Raw genomic sequence first — 19141 nt, 5'->3', positions numbered from 1 at the left:
CCAACCATCTGCTCCGAACAAATGGCGTTATTCCACTGAAAATGGCATGTCTCTGTATGACTTTACTTGCAAATGCGACCCTCCGATCAGTGCTACTCAAAAGCATGCTCAAAATAACCTGTAACGGTATGGCAAATGACATATGGCTCAGATAGGCCATTACTAAAGGATTTGTTCTCTCCCCCTCCCTCCCTCCAACCCTCTCTCCCCCTCCCTCCCTCTCTCCCTCCCTCTTCCTTCCCTCCCTCTTTCTCTCCCCTTTCTCTCTCCCCCTCCTTCCCTCCCACCCTCTCTCCCTCCCTCCTTCCTTCCCTCCCTCTTTCTCTCTCTCCCCCTCTCTCCCTCCCTCCTTCCTTCCCTCCCTCTTTCTCTCTGTCCCCCTCCCTCCCCCCCTCTCTCTCTCAACATTAGGAGAACAAATCTATAAACCCACTGAAATTAGTCAGACACGTTGGTAGAATGAATAAAGATGTAGACTATTTTTGAAACGGGAAGCAAATTCAGAAATCAGAGGTGCAAAGGGACTTGGGAGTCCTTGGGCAGGATTCCCTCAAAGTTAACTTACAGGTTGAGTCATTGGTAAAGGAAGGCAAATGTAATGTTAGCATTCACAGGTTCTTGACTAGTCAGGGTGTCAGTTACGGAAAGAAGGCAGGAGAATGGAGTTGAGAAGGAAACTAGTCAGCCATGAAGGGATGGTGGAGCAGACTGGATAGGCTGAATGGTCTGATTCTGTTCGAATGTCTTATGGTCCTACAGTTTAATTTTCAGATTAAATGAATAAATTGTTAGAGAAAACATTGTAATGCCTACATGGTGCACCTTTTGAATGTGTATATTTTGTCAGCTAATTTACTTGTTTATTTATTGCGCTAGCATTAAATTGGATCCCAAACATTCAGTCCTGGAGTCTAAGATGTAATAATGACATAACTAAGATGTAATTTGTCTCTAGCAGATGCTGTAGATGTGTGTATATGTGTGTGTGTATATCTGTGTGTGTGTGTATAAGTGTGTGTATGTTTGTGCAGCGCGTGGCCAAGTGGTTAAGGCATCGGTCTAATGATCTGAAGGTTGCTAGTTCAAGCCTTAGCTGCGTTGTGTCCTTGAGCTTAACCACACATTGCTCTGCGACGACACCGGTGCCAAGCTGTACCTTTGGTGGAGGGGAGACTTGCAGCATGGGCAACTGCCGGTCTCAGTCATCATCGAAAATCGATGGACAGCCGAAGAAGATGTGTGTGTGTGTGTGTGTGTGTGTGTGTGTGTGTGTGTGTGTGTGTGTGTGTGTGTGTGTGTGTGTGTGTGTGTGCGTGTGTGTGTGTGTGTGTGTGTGTAAGTGTGTATAATCGCATAGAGCTAAATGTTTGTTATGAGGCGAGGCAGAAAAATTCAATGGCATGTCCTATTGATAGAGAGTTAAATAACCACAGTATAATATCCACCCTCTGGAATTCTTGTTTTGAAAAGTGTTATAAGAGGCTGGAGATGCCTCTGGTTGATGATTTGTCAATGAGTTTGGCTTGGCTGAATCAAGGATTATGCAGTCTGAAATTTAACTTTAAAAGCCTTTAAGATGTTATATTTCTGAGTGAGTGTCTTAAAAGAGAACTGAGTAAAATAGTAAATTATATGGTGAGGTCAGAATCGGAGGATTGAAGAGAATCAGAGGTTTTAATAATAAGAGCACGCCCCTAGCATCGGCACTAATGGAATTCATTTCAAGTGAAGCGCTGGTATTGTCTAAAGCTTTAATGACAATTTTGCTTAGTGTTGTTGCGGTTTTGCTGCAAGTTATCTGTAAACAACCAGAATAATCCGAGGTGCACCTGTGGTGGTAGGCGGAGGAGCTAGAATCGAAAATAATTCTTAAATTGACCCCCTCCTTCAATTTTTTTTAACAGTTTGAGGAACTGGGCAGAAAGTCTCCGAGCTGGTGCCCGGCATGTGCTAATTACAATATGAATGCGCCAGTCGCGTGGCTCATCCTGCACAGGGGAAAGCAGATGAGAGATACAAAGCTCTCTTGTCTACCTTTTCAAACACTGCCATCCACCGAAAATCATCTGCTGCGGCGAGTCGCAGGACTCATTTTCATAACAAAACTGGTATGTTTACCTGTGATCTTAGAACCGAGGGGGCATTCCTTTTTTGTCCCCAGATCAGATTACCAGACCAGCTGCTCACTACGTGTCTTTATACACCCCGGCTGCCCAATTCAGAGTGCTCCCTGATCTCTAATTTTTTTTAAATCTCATTCATTTCCGCTTAAGGGATAGAGAATATGAGAAAAGGTAGGGATGAGGTGAGAAAGATAAACTGGTGTGTACCGTTCCTTACTTCCAGCACAATAAAAACGAAAACTCAGATTATTTGCTGAATTTTTTTGCGGAGCTGCGCGCGGTCGCGTGCCGATGTCTGCTCGCAACATCTGCCGGCTCCGGGGCTAATTCTCAACCTGATTGGAAGAACCCCTTCGACTTGTGACAGAGGATTGCGCATAACTCCAGGCTACAATTAGCTCCCAGCTAACAGATTGGTAGCGCCAGTGAAGGCTGCCGCAATTTGGAAGTGTGCACGTTATCTCTAACACAAGAGTTTCTGCAGATGCTGAATTCCACCAGCGTTTTGTGTGTTACTCTGCATATTATCCCTGATTTATTTTCACATAGAAGAACAAAAGGAATCTTTACTAAACATGGTCATTCGTTGTTACGGCCATGACGAAAAACAGCGCTTCTTTTAAAAATCCTTAGCATTTTATATTTGTATCTCGGCACATTCGAAGCATCTGAAATCCAGCAATGAAATGCCGCTTAAAAGTTGCGGCTGCAATGTTGTGAAATTCAAACTTTGACGCGAGTTTACAGCTAGGTAGAAGGTATTTGTATTTACCCCAGCAAATTCTTTATTTATACAGTTTAACTTCGATGTGAACATATTGTTAAAAGCACCGGGCAACTTCTCGCCAGATGGGGGGGGGGGGGTGGAGAGAGATCCCTAGATCGATATATCAATACATTTAATTCAACATTTCCTCTGCACTACCATTGCCTGGTTGTGTTATTGAAAGTCGTCCGCTAATTATGCAATGTTTAGTTCACTAAAGGGAAAATGGTTTGTTTAATCGCTCGATCTGGCTGCGCCGGGATTTGCAGGTGTTTGTGTAATTGTTGCGCTGTTTAATGCGCGTTTGTAGTTACTTTTTTTTTCGTACTAATCAACCTTCGCGTAGAAGTGTTTGGATAACGGAAAACAGTCTCTCTGGCACCGCACGCCCCGCTTCTAACTCACAATAATACTACAACCAAAATATTGGCAACCTCGACACGTTTTTTAATATCCAGAGTGAATTCCGATAGTTTACAGAATATTTGCACCGTTGACTTAGCATTGCTGTGCAATGTGATCTGATTTATTTCACTAAGTATAGAGCAATGGGCTCTGAATGGGACGGGCCGGGGTCGGGGAGACTCCATCGCTTTCTATAAGCATCTGCCTCGAGTTGAACAGATGTCGGCACCTGCGGTGACAGGCTGCATATGTTCCATCCCATTCACTATTCTCTCATACATCACCACAATAGCGAGGCATTGTGCGCACAATTCCACAATATATTAATCTCTCAGATCGCTACACTCCCCAGAGCTCTACGCTGTTTAATTTTATACCAGCAATAACATCTGACTAATCCCTAAATCTGCTCTTAAAAGATCCTTTAACCCAACCTGTAAAGTTATTTAATTTCCACCTGTTGCCCTTTCAATTTTAACACAGAGCTAACCTTCTAAGAGGTAATTCGGTTGTTCTTCTCTTTACGTTCTCTTTAGGAGTTAGCATTGGCTAGTTCCGCCTAATTAAAGATATGTTGTAAATGAAATGAGGGAGGAGAGACGGGAGGCACCACACAGGCCGTGCCAGCCTGTGCCACGCGGGCCCGTGGTTCGCTCAAACGAGCCTCAGCCGCAGCTTTTGCCGCCGGATTTCCACAGAGGTACCGCGGAGAGCATTGCAACTGGCTGCTTCATCTTCGGGTTTGGAGGGCCGCTGCACAAGATCGAAAAGAAACCTGCAGAGGGTTGCAAACCCCGCCAGCTCCATCATGGACACTCGGCTCCCCAGCATCGAGGGCATCTTCAGAAGGAGATGCCTCAGAAAGACGGCATCCATCATTAAGGGCCCCTATCACCCAGGCCATGCCCTCTTCTCATTTGCTATCCTCAAGGAGGAGGTACAGGAGCCTGAACACACTCAATCAATGTTGTAGAAACAATTTCTTACCCTCCGCCATCAGATTTCTGAATGACCAATAAGCCAACGAGACCACCTCGCTATTTATTTTTCCTTTTCTGTTCTCCTTTTGCTCTACTTACTTAACTTACACATAGTTTTTATGTAAGTAATAGTTTTTATCATGTGTTGCAATGTAGCACTGCCGCAAAATAACATTCCACGACATACGACAGTGATATTAAACTTAAATCTGACTCTGGAACCTCCTTGTAACAAGACAGAGGTTCCACGGAGAACGGGCTCTTCGCACTGATCTGAAACTACAGGAGAGCGAAAGTACACTGGAAGCTTGGAGAGCGCCATGCCCGGAATGCCCACACTGATGAGTATGAATACACCAACAAATTGGCGTGCACACTTATGCACGTGAACATTGGACACGCAATCTCGCGCATGTGCGAACACTAACGCGGCCCTACAATACGGAGAACACATACAGATTGCTGGGAAACTCAGCAGCCAGGCGGCATCTCTGGAAAGTCGACGTTTCGAGGCGAGACCCTTCATCGGGACTCAACACAGTATCAGTACAATACAGATTCGTGCACGGACACATTCATATTTAGCTCTTCGGTACTCTGTCTCCTCTGAGGATGATACGCATACGTGCTCAAGATCACAAGATTCTGCAAAATTAGATGTTGGTGAGCACACATAAAGGCCACAGGAACGTTTAGAACGCCAGAAAATCTCCAGATGATGGAAGTCCAGAGCAATACATATAAAATACTGGAGGAACTCAGCAGGTCAGGCAGCATCCGTGGAGAGGACTTTTCGGGCCGAGACCCTTCATCAGAAACGTTGAATTGGTTTGGGAAATCATACTGCCGTTTTATCTCTGCCAACAAGCACTACCCATTTAAATGAATGTGAGGGAAGGTAGCAAAAGATACCGATTGGGCCCATTGTTAGTTCTTCTTCTTTTCACTCCCTCCGGTTACCTGCAACTGCTTTCTTCGCGATGTCGTAGGACATGTGCTTCCTGACACAAATATCACCCGCCACCTCCCCCCCCCCACACACACACAGAAACACACACACACAAACACACAGACACAAACATACAACAACACACACGCACCCCCCCCACACACACACGCAAACAGACAAACACACAGAAACACACGTTCGCGGACACACAGAAACACACACGCACACACACAAACACACACAAACACAAAGACACACACAGACACAAAATAAACACACAAATAGACACAAACATACAAACACACATACACAAACACACACTGAAACACACACAAGCACACACACAAACACACACGCACCCACACACACAGACACAAACACAAACATGCACCCATACACACACACAAACACACACATAGACACACACACACGCGCGCACACACACACACACACAGACACATAAACACACACACACGCACACATACACAAACACACACAGAAACACACGCGCACATACACAAAAGCGCGCACACTCACACACACATGCGTACACACAGGCACACGCACATATACAAACGCGCGCACACACACACACATGCGTACACACAGGCACACGCACATACGCAAACACGCGCGCACTCACACACACATGCGTACACACAGGCACACGCACATATACAAACGCGCGCACACACACACACATGCGTACACACAGGCACACGCACATACGCAAACACGCGCGCACTCACACACACATGCGTACACACAGGCACACGCACATATACAAACGCGCGCACACACACACATGCGTACACACAGGCACACGCACATATACAAACGCGCGCGCGCGCCCCGCATCTGGTTCTGCGTTTACACACAAGCGTTCGATTCTGTTGTGGGGAAATGCTGGAGCCGAGTGCTGGTCATGAACAGGAGGCGCTGTTTGTGTGTATGGCGGTGTATAGAAGAGAAAGGCGAAAACAGAAGGAAAATACCACCGACAAAATAAAACTCAGGCCAAGGCTTTCCCGTTAAACGTTGTGGAGACAGATTCCGGTTACAGCACAGCGAGCATAGTGTAAGGGAGACAGGACATCAGAGGCAGAGGGATAAACTAACCAACTTCGAACTTAAACACAACCATTTGTTTCATAAAAATCTGTCGCGGCGTGAATTCGATGGGTCGAAAGCCCTCCTTCCACTCTACAACCCCTCCCATTCCTTTTCTGAAGGGAGGGCGGAATCAGCATATTTCAAAATCAGTATCTCGTCGGATGGAAATGTTTACCGAAAGGTTTTATTTCTACCAGCTTATCTGCCGGTCCCTGTCCGCACAATATCTGAGCCAGATAGGGAGAGAGCAGGAGAGCGTGCGGCCACTTTGGACCTAATGGCCTGTAGGATTTTGTGGGTCTCTGCTTCTTCTGTGAGCCTTTCCAAACAAACTCCGAACGCAGATGCTGACAACGCCAGACTCGTTTCTGAACAACTTCCTCTGGACGTAGATCACGACCTGTGAAAGCTATTCCAGTATCTAAGCGTGTCACTGTCACTTACATTACAGCTTGAATTATTCTTTCAGAAAGGAATTGCCCCTAATTCTTCAATTTCACCTTTGCATGTCAGAGGTCTATGGAGTAGGTGAACATTCCAATTGGGTCAGATCTTCGAGGGGGAAATTGGATCTGAACGCAGTCACTACACAGTAGTTCAGCCCTTTACTGAAAATGCCAACTCTGTCTAGTGCCAAAACAAGTCCCCAAGAGACAAGCAACAAAATGGGAAGGGGAAGATCAATTCAGGTATTGAAAATTGAAGAAAGACCTGATTAAGGTGATTATAAAAGACATCAGGATTCAAAGACTTATCCAAAAGTCAACACAAAAGGAAGCCTTTGCATCCATTCTACCCGCTCTGTTAATTTCAGAATAATCTATAGACACCTGCCCCCACTCTTTTCCCGTAGTCCAGCAACTTTTCCCACAGGAATCATTTTCAAAAACTAACATTTGAATCTGCTTCCAACATCTCTTCAAGGAGTGAAAAACATCAGGGACCACTGCTATCCAGGCCACATTGTCTCCTCACGGCTGCCAGGAAGGAGGTACCAGGTTCAAAAACAGTTATTACCCCTCAACCATTAGACTCCTGAACCAGTGTGAATAACCTCAACTCTGAAGTGATTCTACAACCTATGGACTCACTCTCAAGGTCTGTTCAACTCTTGTTCTCAACATTATTTATTTATCACTATTATTTGATTTTTGTACTTGCACAGTTGGTTGGTTGCCCATCTTTGTGTGTAGTTTCTTCATTCATTCTATTGTGTTTCTTTGTAGCTACCCTGAATGTCTGCAAGAAAATGAATGTCAGCCTAGTATATGCTGACATATATGTTCATTGATAATAAATAAACTTAAACTTGAGGAGTTCTTCCTCTTCATGTCCCTGCTTCTTTATCCAGTGGCTGTGTACCTTTGTCTGCTGGTTCTTGGCCATTTGGCTATTGGAAACAGATTCTCTAAATTTATGTGCTCTAGGTCCTTCACTATTGTGTACACTAATCACAATCACCTCTCAGCCTTCCCCCTTTCTCTGTTCAAAGGAGAGCAACCTGGCTTCTCCAGTCTCTTTCAGCAAATCTGAGACCATTCTGCATCCTAAGCTAAATATTTCATTGCATTGATTATGACAATATCTTTGCTTTAATGGAGGAATGCAAAACAAAGAGCTACAATCTCAAAAATTAGAGCCTAGTAATTCAGTTCACTCAAAGGATTGTGGTAATTTTCAATCCAACCAGAAGAGCTCTTTAGCCAAGTACAGATCAAAGTCAATATTGAATAAGACACCTGATCATCTTGGCCGTTAATGTCACCTACTCACAGAAATTTTAAGAATGCTGGGATGATATTTAAAGAAAGATTATTTGCAATGGAAGCTCTGCTCTTCCTCAGAGTTATGTTTGCTCACTTCCCTCATTTTCCCTGCTAGGCTGACCCTAATCATCCACAAAACAGCTCATTTACCTTTCACAACTTCAGAGTAATTTCTGTGGGTCGTTAACAAAAGAGATTGTTCGGACACTGGAAATACAGAGTAACAGAGACAAAAAGCTGACAAAACCCAGCAGGTCAAGCAACATCCATGGAAACATTTCAAACTGAGTCCTGATTGAGGAGCTCAGCCCAAAACATTGACTCTCCATAGATGCTTCTTGACTTGCTGCATTCCTCCAGCACTGTGTACTGTGTCATTAAGCTATGTAGACTCTGGCATAGAAATCACATCGTACATTGTCACATTATAATATTGATTCTGGATGAGCTTTAGTAAATTTGCACTTTAGGAGGGGATGGGGGATAAATTTAAGACTGGCTAGTTTTACAAATGAGTAACTCAGTTTTATTTATTTATTTATAGTGAGGGCTGAGAGGAAAATTGGATCAGCTATGATGAAATGCCACAGCAGACTCAATGGCCTAATTCTGCTCCCACTGGTTGTGGTCTTGTTAATTTAAGAACACAGCACAGGACAGGCCCTTCCAGTTCAATGAGCCCACAGTCCTACTATTTAACCCCAGCCTAATCACAGGACAATTTACAATGACAATTAACCTACTAACCAGTATGCTTTTGAAATGTGGGAGGAGACCAGAGCACCCGGAAGAAACCCACACAGTTCATGGGGAGAATGTACAAACTTCTTCCAGGCAGTGCCAGAATTGACCTCTGAACTCCAATGTCCAAGCTGTAATAGTGTCATGCTAACCCCTACACTACCATCACATTCATTTGGTATGAAGGATGGGCAGAAGGGTGCAGAGTTGCCCATGTTCCCCCCTCCCCCCCCCCCCCCCCCCGGAGAATCACAAACCGTTACTGTTGCTATGCTGCTCATGAGAGAGGGAGATGGGAAAGAGAACATGCAAGAACATCTGCTGCTGATAAGAGAGGGGAGAGAGACTTGTTGATTCACCGTATTATGACTTCTGAGAGGGTTATTTATCTTATACCATTCTGTTCATTAACATTCCTCAGTGGACAGCCGGAGCGGGCTGTTTTGATGGACACAGTCATTCAAAATTGATTGACAACTGAGACCCTGTGAGTAGGGATAAAAGTGAGGTCTGGGGAGACATCCCTCAGACACACCAGAAGACACACCATTGAGCACTGATTGAGTGTTGGAACCCACGGGAAGGTGTGGGGCATCGGAGACCGAACAAAGAGATCGGTCAGTAAAACTCAGTGTTATAGCAGGGCCGGTGGGGACCTGTGTGTGTGTCCACTCATGCCAGAGTGATGAGTCCACCACAGAAGAACGGTCTAGCTGAAGGACAGAGGGGTCATAACTGAATGGCCACAACAACGACATGACGGATCAAGAACGTAAAGGAAGGTTTGCCTGCCTGTAGCTGTTACTGCTCGCTCTCTCTCTCTCTCTCTCTAACGACTACAACACAACAACCAACATCTACCTCAGCACGTATGAACTGAACTGAACTTTATACTGACATGTGACAATTCATTATCCCCTAGACATCGATAGAGCTTGTTTATTATTATTCCCACATTTTTAGGTTTATTATTGCTAATGTGTATTATCTATATATTTGCATTATTGATATTGATTTGCTTATTTTACTAATAAACACTTTTGAATATAGTACCACCAGACTCCAACGGATTCTTCTTTCTCTGCTGGTCAGACACCCAGTTACGGGGTATGTAACACATTGTTAAACTGCCCAGAAATACAGAATTTTTTGAATACGTATAAAACAACAGTCAGCTTTGTACCTTGCTATTCATAGGTACTATCCTCATTTCTCTGCCTTCAGCTATAGTTGAGCCTTCGTTTAAATTGTGCCCTTAGTAATTTAGCCAGTGGCTCAGTTTTCATCCCAGGAGCAGGGATGGCATACTGTTCCCTTGGGACAGTATGGTGTAAATTAGTGCTTTATGATTGTTTGGACTGATGTGTTTTAACACCTCTTTTACTTCACCAGGAGTTATCTATTAATTTGACAATCATACGCTGGCCATCTCTCTTCTCAGGCCTGATCCAGGATATGGTCAACAATGCTGCTCCACTCCGCTTGATGTTGCCCAACCTGCAGGGTGCTTCCAGCTTTTACCTTAGGCTTCCAAAGTCAATGGTGTTCTACGTAAAATTCCTGTTTCCAATTCAACCCAGCTCTTGCCCAGGGAAAAAGGAGGATCAGACAGTGAGATTGAGTACAACATTGAGCCCCAGTGAGATAGGCCACCACGGCACAAATACGAGAGATTCGGCAGAGCAACAACACAGAATTTTCTGTATGAGGTGAGGAACGGGAATTAGAAACGCGATAACTACCACCAGGGGGAGCCACCTGGACCGCGCGCGCGCAGGCGGCAGGGACTGCTCGGGAGCCCGCACGTTGTGGGTGCGGACGGCGGCTCGGGAGCCCGCGCGTTGTGGGCGCGGACGGCAGCTCGGGAGCCCGCGCGTTGTGGCGCGCACGGTGGCGGCAGGTAGGCAAGAGCTGGGTTTAACCCGCAGTGGCGGTGCATTCGGCGGGGAAGAGACCTCAGGCCCTGCGTCTGACCCTCGTCCTTGGGGCTGAGAGCTGTTCCCGGAGAGTGGGCGCCTTTCCGCGGCAAGTGGGTGGAGGGAGGGAGGGAGGGAGGGCGGGCCTGTAGGCCGTTCCCACTCATCCCCGGCTTTGAGCTCGGCTACGCCTCCAGCAAGCGGCTCTCTCTCGAGGGTCGATGGGCAGATGTGTCCGCACTTGTCGTGGAGCTAACACTGAGGTGAAACCAATGTAAGACAATAGCAAAGGCGTCCAGTAATTAAACCCAGTAAGGACAGATATGAAACAGAAAATACTGTAAGGACAGTCAGTATCGGAGGAAGGAGGAACCAATTAAGTAGTTCTAGTTAGGGAGCATTCCTCACAACCAGTCTGAGAAAAGGTAGCTGACCCGAAACCTTTAATGTTTTTTTTCCTTCCGAAAGAACATCTTGATTGGCTGAGTTTCTGGAACTGGAATTGTTTTTATTATTGTCACGTGTACTGAGATTCAGTGAGAATCTTGCATAGTGTTCATATGGATGAAATCATTACACAGTGTATTGTGGTCGTATAGTAACATATTGGAGATTAAAGAGCAAGAGAAATCGGTAATCATATCATGAGGTTGGAGGGTATCTAGGCAGAATATAAGGTGTTGCCCCTCCATCCTGAGGGTGGCCTCATCTTGGAACTGACATGTTGGAATTGGAATTAAAATGTTTGGCCGTTGGGGAGTCTCGCTTATGGTGGTGGTTGTGACGAAGCAGTCCCCCAATTTACAAACGGGTCTCACCGATGTACAGGAGGCCTCATCGGGCGCAATATACAACCCCAGCAAGTGAAGTGTTGCCTCACCTGGAAGGACTGTTTGGGGCCCTGAATGCAGGTGAGGGAGGAGGTCTAGGGACAGGTGTAGCATTTATATGCCACTTAGTGATGTGTCTGGAGGGAGATTAGCAGGGAGGGATGAATGGACAAGGGAATTGCAGAGGGTGCGATCCCTGTGGGGAACAGTGAGTGGGGAGGTAAAGATATGTTTAGTGGTAGGATCCCTTTGGAGGTGGTGGGAGTTGCAGAGGATAATGCATTGGATGTGGAGGCTCAAGCACCAGGCACAAAATGCTGGAGGAACTCAGCAGGCCAGGCAGCATCTATGGAAAAGAATACAGTCGATGTCTCGGCCCAAAATGTCGTCTGTACTCTTTTCCTTAGATGCTGCCTGGCCTGCTGAGTTCCTCCAGCATTTAGTGTGTGTTGCTTGGATTTCCAGCATCTGCAGACTTTCTCTTGTTTGTGAGTGGATGCAGAGGATGATGGAGTGGTAGGTAAGGACGAGGGACTCTACTGTGATGAGAAGATGAGATAACCGTGTATGTATGGGAAATGGAGGAGATGCGGGTGAGGCAGCATCAATTGTAGAGGGAGGGAAACCCCATTATTTCAAAAGGACTTTGCTGATGTCCTGGAAAGGAAAACGTCACCTTGCGAACAGATGCGGCAGAAGTGAAGAAACTAAGAAAAGGGAATAGCATTTTTGCAGGCGACAGGGTGGGAAGAGGTATAGTTGAGATAACCATGGGAATCAGTAGGTTTATAAAAGATGTCAGTTGACATTTTGTTTCCAGAGATGGAGAAAGAGAGATCAAGAAAGGGGAGGGAGGTGTCAGCGATGGAACAAGTGAATTTGAGGACAGGCTGGAAATTGATTAAGTTGACTAAGAGTATCAGTGTGTTTATAAAAGGTATCAGTAGATGACTGTCTTCAGAGATAGAGACAGATCGAGAAAGGGGAGGAAGGTGTCGGAAATGGACCAAGTAAATTTGAGGGCAGGGTAGAAGTTGGAGGCAAAATTGATGAAGTCGACAAGCTCAGCAGGTAGGAACCTCAGGTTGAAGCAGGGTGAGGTTAAAAATGTCTGCAAGTGAGAGGGTGGGAAGAGGTATAGTCCAGGTAATTGTGAGTATCAGTGGGCTTATAGAAGGTTTCAGTATATAGACTGCCTCCAGAGAAAGAAGAAGAATAGCTCTTAACTTGGCAGTGGAGTTATTAGGGCACCGTCATGACGGTGTTTCCCTAGCAAGCTATTTTTGTTTTTACGAGGCCGAGTTGCCAGCTCGACACTCAACCCAACTTGGTTTCGAACTCGAGAACCTTCGCTCCGGAGTCTGGTGCTGATATTATTGCACCACCAAGTGGGTCCAGAGATAGAGAAGTAGCACAAATGCAGTCATTGATGTAGTGTAGGAAGAGCTGTTTCATCAGAGCAAGGCTACATGAGTTTTTGGACTGGATCCTCTCTTTCAGTTTCTGTTTGTGTACAGGGAGAAAGATCACGACCTGGTGGTCTGATTAACTAATGTATGGTGGTGACTCAGTAGGTATCTTGGGTTGTATAGCAATGGTTCTTTCATAATTTTCTGTTTTAAGTTCAATAAGTGAATTATGAAACATTCAATGCTTGGGGTGGCAGCTACTTCTCATATCTGACCATGTGGGGGATAGAGCTTTAAAGGTGTAGAACTGCATTTTTTTTCAAATGGCATGGTACTATATCTTGTATCTGTAGAAACCATCAGAATTTGGCTTATTACCACTGGCATATGTCCTGAAATTTGTTGTTATGTAGTAGCAGTACAGTGTAATACATAAAAGTACTATAAATTTCAATAAGAAATATAAAAATTAAATAATTAGAAACACAGAAAACCTACAGCACAATACAGGCCCTTTGGCCCACAAAGTTGTGGTGAACATGTCCCTACCTCAGAAATTACTAGGCTTACCTATAGTCCTCTATTTTACTAAGCTCCATGTACCTATCTAAAAGCCTCTTAAAAGACCCTATTGTATCCGCTTCCACCACCGTTGCTGGCAGCCCATTCCACGCATTCACCACTCTGTGTTTAAAAAAAAAACTTACCCCTGACATCTCCCCTGTACCTACTCCCCAGCACTTTAAACCTGTGTCCTCTTGTGGCAACTATTTCAGCCCTGGAAAAAAGCCTCTGACTATCCACACGGTCAATGCCTCTCATCATCTTGTACACCTCTATCAGGTCACCTCTCATCCTCCTTCGCTCCAAGGAGAAAAGGCCGAGTTCACTCAACCTATTCTCATAAGGTGTGCTCCCCAATCCAGGCAACATCCTTGTAAATCCCCTCTGCATCCTTTCTATGGCTTCCACATCCTTCCTGTAGTGAGGCGACCAGATCTGAGCACAGTACTCCAAGTGGGGTTTGACCAGGGTCCTATATAGCTGCAACATTACCTCTTGGCTCCTAAATTCAATTCCACGATTGATGAAGGCCAATACACCATACGCCTTCTTAACCACAGACTCAACCTGCACAGCAGCTTTGAGTGTCCTATGGACTCAGACCCCAAGATCCCTCTGATCCTCCACACTGCCAAGAGTCTTACCATTAATACTATATTCCGCCATCATATTTGACCTACCAAAATGAACCACTTCACTGGATCTGGATTGAACTCCATCTGCCACTTCTCAGCCTAGTTTTGCATCCTATCAATGTCCTGCTGTAACCTCTGACAGCCCTCCACACTATCCACAACACCTCCAACTTGTGTGTCATCAGAAAACTTACTAACCCATCCCTCCACTTCCTCATCCAGGTCATTTATAAAAATCACAAAGAGTAAGGGTCCCAGAACAGATCCCTGAGGCACACCACTGGTCACCGACCTCCATGCAGAATATGACCTGTCTACAACCACGCTTTGCCTTCTGTGGGCAAGCCAGTTCTGGATCCACAAAGCAATGTCCCCTTGGATCCCATGACTCCTTACCTTGTCAATAAGCCTTGCATGGGATACCTTATCAAATGCCTTGCTGAAATCCATATACACTACATCTACTGCTCTTCCTTCATTAATGTGTTTGGTCACATCCTCAAAAAATTCAATCAGGCTCGTAAGGCATGACTTGCCCTTGACAAAGCAATGCTGACTACTCCTAAACATATTATACCTCTCCAAATGTTCATAAATCCTGCCTCTCAGGATCTTCGCCATCAACTTAACCAACCACTGTGGTAAGACTCACTGGTCTATAATTTCCTGGGCTATCTCTAACCCCTTTCTTGAATAAAGGAACGTCGGCAACCCTCCAATCCTCTGGAACCTCTCCTGTCCCCATTGATGATGTAAAGATCATCGCCAGAGGCTCAGCAATCTCCTCCCTTGCCTCCCACAGTAGCCTGGGGTACATTCTGTTCAGTCCCGGCGACTTACCCAATTTGATGCTTTCCAAAAGCTCCAGCACATCCTCTTTCTTAATATCTACATGCTCAAGCTTTTCAGTCTGCTGCAAGTCATCACTACAATCACCAAGATCCTTTTCCATAGTGAATACTGAAGTAAAGTATTCATTAGATAGATAGATAGATAGATACTTTATTCATCCCCATGGGGAAATTCAACTTTTTTTCCAATGTCCCATACACTTGTTGTAGCAAAACCTCTGCTGTTTCCTCTGATTCCATACTCACTTTCCCACTGTCACACTTGATAGGTCCTATTCATTCACGTCTTGCTCTTCACATACTTGTAGAATGCCTTGGGGTTTTCCTTAATTCTGCCCGCCAATTAAGGAAATTGGGGCTTCTCATGGCCCCTTCTGGCTCTCCTAATTTCCTTCTGAAGCTCCTTCCTGGTAGCCTTACAATCTCCTAGATCGCTAACATTACCCAGCTCTCTGAACCTTTTGTAAGCTTTTCTTTTCTTCTTGACTAGATTTATTACAGCCTTTGTGCACCACGGTTCCTGTACCCTACCATAACTTCTGTGTCTCATTGGAACGTACCTATACAGAACCCTACACAAATATCCTCTGAATATTTGCCACATTTCTTCTGTACTTTTCCCTGACAACATCTGTTTCCAATTTAAGCCTCCAATTTCCTGCCTGATAGCCTTATAATTCTCCTTACTCCAATTAAACGCTTTTCTAACTTGTCTCTTCCTATCTCTCCAATGCTATTGTAAAGGAGATAGAATTGTGATCAATATCTCCAAAATGCTCTCCCACTGAGAGATCTGACACTTGACCAGACTCATTTACCAATACCAAATCAAGTACAGCCTCTCCTCATGTAGGCTTATCTACAAACTGTGTCAAGAAACCTTTCTGAACACACCTAACAAACTCCACCCCATTGAAACCCCTTGCTCTAGGGAGATACCAATCAATACTTGGGAAATTAAAATCTCCTGTCACGACAACTCTGTTAATACAGCTTTCCAGGATCTGTTTCCCTATCTGCTCCTCGGTATCCTTGTTACTAATTGGGCAGCCTATAAAAAACACGGAGTAGAGTTATTGACCCGTTCCTGTTCCTAACTTCTACCCACAGACAATCCTTCTGTGTCTTCCTCCTTTTCTACAGCCGTGACACTATCTCTGATCAACAGTGCCACGCCCCAGCCTCTTTTGCCTCCCTCCCTGTCCTTTCTGAAACATCTAAAACCCGGTACTTGAAGTAACCAATCCTGTCCCTGAGCCATCCAAGTCTCTATAATGGCCACCGTATAATATCTCATAACATCATATTAGTGCAAAAATAGGTTGTGTTCATGGGTTCACTGTCCATTCAGAAATCTGATGGTGGAGGGAAAGTAACTATACCCCAGACTTTGAGTGTGTGCCTTCAGACTCCTTTACCTCCTCCTTCATGGTAGTATAGGTTGAGTACCCTTATCCGAAATGCTTGGGGCTGAAAGTGTTTCAGATTTTGGATTTGTTTGAATTTTGGAATATATAATGACAAAGCTCGCCATCAGTTCCAACTGTGAATTTGTGTGTTACAGATAGGCAGTCTTTGTCTTACACTTGTTATTACATACTCTTAATTAATAATGAAACCTAGTAAGAAAAGCAGCATTGGGAGAATACCTGAATCAACTGTTGAACAACAACAGCCTTTCAGTCTCCATCTATGTTTTGATAAAAAGCGTACAATACACTGAATTTGTTTTTTTTAAACTTTAGGTTTTATGTAAGGTATAAAAACAATCAGCATTGTAGACTTGTTCTGGTCTTAGATTTTCATCAGCGATGATCTTGGCAAACTCAATGAATTTCTCTGCTGCTTCATGGCCAGCAGATGCTTTATCTTTAATTTTTTTAATCTTTAAAAACTTAATGCCGTGACTTTTCTTAAATTTCTGTAACCAGCCTGTTGAATATTCACAATTACCTTCAGTTTGTCGTGATAGATCTATGCTTGTTTCATGATCAGCGTACCGTTAACCTGCATATGTTCACTCCAGTGCTGAGGAATCCACTCTTTCAATACATTATTGAGATATTCATTTTTCACTTTATGTGTGTTTTTATGTTTTTCATTAATTCTCAGAACTGTCTGTGATGTACAGAGACCTGCACATCGCCTGGGGGACTTCCCAGCACCATGTGGAATTTTCCATTTGTGACGTCATGTCAGCACTCAAAAAAATTTTGGATTTGGGTATTTCGGAGCCTGTACTAAGAAGGGAACCTGTCCTGGATGATGGGGGTTCTTAATGATCAATCATGTGGCCCATATTGTGAATATCACTCTGTTAATGGATGCAGCATGTTTTGTTGTTTCTCAAGGAAATTAATCCTCATTTTCTAAGGACTGATCAATTTTCTTCATTGACTTCAAGAGGATAGAATTTTTGCAGTTAAGCAGGTCAGGCAGCATTTATGGAAATGAACAAATCAGTTGACATTTCTGCCTGAGACTCTTCGTCAAGTCCCCAGAGATGCTGCCTCACCTGTTGAGTTTCTCCTGCATTTTGTGTGTGTTTGTTGCATTCTGGATTTCCAGCGTCTGCTCAATTTTTACGAATTTTACAGTTGTACATTGACAGTAAATACCATGTTTTGCACAAATATTCCTCTTAGTTATAGTGGTATAATTATAATTTTCTTTTCTTTTTCTGGTAAGACACCAAGAGAAATGCAGCCCAATCTATACCTCCTTTTCTTATGGATAGAACCAGTCCTCTAAATTACTTAACTTGCTTAAGTCCATCACCCTTACTGGGGTCGACAGCAGCTTGCCAGTGTCCTCTGTCTTGGGCCTCTCTTTCAAGGTTAGCCCATCTTCCTCTCCCAGGATTGAGGTCTTAGGAGCTTCTGTTAGGGGTAGCTCTATAGCTCTGGGTTATTACTGTATAGTGTTGCTAGCCCTGTGCCCAACCTTGCTCCTTTCACAGCTGGGCTTGGGGCTGCCCATTGCAGAGTTAGTCCTCTAAATTATTTTTATAACATGACAAGCAGAAATGCTCCCTGTCGTTAAAACCAAATTTCTATTCTGCTTTTCTCCTCTGTGCTTCTAATGTCTGGTTTATTTTTCTGGTTTCATTAACCTTCATTATTGCAGTGCTTTCAAAATTTGTAGTACAAGATCTTTGTCCTTTACCTCATTTAAACAATAATTTTTCGAGTAATATGCAGCTTAATTCATTTATACAGTATATTATTTATTTAACACAATTAGGTATTTTTAATGTCATAACCATCTAATTTGTCTCTTTGACAAAGTATTTGTTTAAGCCATACTCCTTCTGACTGTGATTGTATGCTGCCTGCCCCTTGGTGACCCTATAGAGAGTCAAACAGCATAGAAACAGGCCTAATCAGCCTATGCCAAGGGGTTCCCAACTGACCCCTTGCTTAATGCTATTGGTCCATGGCATAAAAAAAATTGGGGACCCCGGTCTACGCCAACCAAGGTACCCATCTAAGGTAGTCCTATTTGCCTACATTTAGACCATTTCTCAACATTTCCTATCCATGTACATGTCCATCTCTCTTTTAAATACTAATGTACCTGCCTCAACTATTTCCTCTGGCACCTTATTCCACATTCAAACCACCCTCTGGGTGAAAAAGTTGCCTCTTGGGCTCATTTTAAAACTCTTTCCTCAGCTTAAATATATGCCCTTTAGTTTGATTTCCGAATCTTGGAAAAAGATTGCGTGTGTTTCTCATTTTTTTATTTGTTATTTTTACTTGTTGACATGCAGCACAGATTAAGCCCTTCCGTCCCATCAAGCTGCGCCATCCATCCCCCCCAGCCCACCAGATTTAAACCAAGCCAAATCACATGACAATTTACAATGACCATTTAACTTACCAACCAGTACATCCTTACACTGTGTGAGGAAACCGGAGAACCCGGAGGAAACCCACACAGTCACAGAGATAATGTACAAGCTCCTTGCAGGCAGCAGCGGGAATTGAACTTGGGTTGCTCATTATGTAAAGCATTGTGCCAGCCACTAGACTACTGTGCATCTCATGCCTCTCATGATTTTGTACACCTCTGTCATTCTTCTCAGCTCAGT

At 44.3% G+C, this 19141-nt stretch overlaps 1 protein-coding gene across 3 annotated transcripts in view; it reads left to right on the top strand.

Annotated features, from left to right (window-relative positions):
- Window positions 1-10662: 10662 nt before the first annotated feature.
- Window positions 10663-19141, top strand: part of fam120b (family with sequence similarity 120 member B) — a 173985-nt gene continuing 165506 nt past the window's right edge. For 2 of the 3 annotated variants that reach the window (XM_073051610.1, XM_073051613.1), the window contains exon 1: window positions 10694-10743. The gene's annotated coding sequence lies outside the window, so the exon portion shown is untranslated. Of the gene's footprint in view, window positions 10744-19141 lie in introns of all 3 variants that reach the window. The other variant, XM_073051611.1, reaches the window with a different exon arrangement.

This window comes from Hemitrygon akajei, chromosome 7 (genome assembly GCF_048418815.1).
Source record: "Hemitrygon akajei chromosome 7, sHemAka1.3, whole genome shotgun sequence".
Classification (NCBI taxonomy): domain Eukaryota; kingdom Metazoa; phylum Chordata; class Chondrichthyes; order Myliobatiformes; family Dasyatidae; genus Hemitrygon; species Hemitrygon akajei.
Note: the sequence above shows the minus strand (reverse complement) of the source record. Positions and strands in the feature narration are given on the sequence as shown.